The sequence below is a fragment of the Plasmodium reichenowi genome, chromosome 4 (assembly GCF_001601855.1).
Source record: "Plasmodium reichenowi strain SY57 chromosome 4, whole genome shotgun sequence".
Classification (NCBI taxonomy): domain Eukaryota; phylum Apicomplexa; class Aconoidasida; order Haemosporida; family Plasmodiidae; genus Plasmodium; species Plasmodium reichenowi.
Window position 1 is genome coordinate 761,366 of NC_033649.1, and position 1,442 is coordinate 762,807.

Below are 1,442 nucleotides of genomic sequence, written 5' to 3' on the forward strand. Positions count from 1 at the left end.
TTTAATCTTAACTTTTTTTAAATAAAAAAAAAAAAAAAAAAAAAAAAAAAAAAACATTCTTTAAAATATATATATATATATATATATATATTATTTATTGAAAATGTTAATTGAACGAATTAAAAATAACTTTTAAATAGACAAATATTATTTTGGAACTATATATTTTGTTTTATTTGAATATATACTAAGGTACTAAAAATATAAACAATCCACATATTTTTGTCTAAATCTTTTATTATCATATAATATTATTTTTGTCTTTATAGAACAAAAAAAAAAATTAGATCCTTATAAAATAGGTTTATACATATATATTTTACTGTATATATGTTTGTGTTTTAATTTTTTTTTTGATCAGAAAAAAAGGGAACATATAAACGAGAAAATTAACATATATATATATATAACATACATCTATATAAAATATATATATGAACATACTAACTTATTGTGTTTCATATTATATTAATATATAAATATTTTTATGTGTGTGCACAAGATAAAAAAATATATATGTTTTTATATTTATAAAATTGTGCATATATATATATATATATATATATATATATATATATATATATTTATATATTTATATGTTTATATGTTTATATGTTTATTTTACTTTATGATAGTATAATTATTATACATTTATCATGTAATACTATATTTAAAAAAAAAATTCCTATTCTTCTTAAAGCTTATGTGGGAATATCATGACTCATACTTTTATAATATTAAATGTAGAAACTCCAAATTAAAATTATCAGAATGATTAAAATAAATCTTATTTTCATTTATTATATTACAAATAAAAAAATATATATATATATATATATATATATATATGTATGTATTGTATTGTATATATATTAACATATATATATGTTTATATATACATTATAATTAAATACATTATCTTTTACGTGTAAGAATATATAATTATATATTATATATATGTATATATATTTTTTTTATGCTGATATATTTTATTATTTTTATTTGTTAAAAATATTGTTGCACCATGGTACATACATGGTATTATTAAAATTAAGCAAAAAAAAAAATAAAAGAAATTTGAAGCATTTAAATATACACATATGAATATATAAATATAGTATTATATATATATAATATATATATATATATATAAAATATATATTATATATTTAAAATATTTTTTATACATATCTAATAATAATAATAATAAAAAAAATTCTATTATATAAAATTTATAATTAAAAATATCAAGGTGAAAATATGAAATATTATATCATTTTAGTTGTGTAAAGAAAATATTACACATGTGTATATATATATATATATATAATATATATGTTTTTTTTTTTTTTTTTTTTTTTTTTTTTTTTTTTTTTTTTTTTTTTGGTATTTTAAAAAGTTTTAAAGATAAAAAAAATATAAATATTATTTTTTTTTTTTTT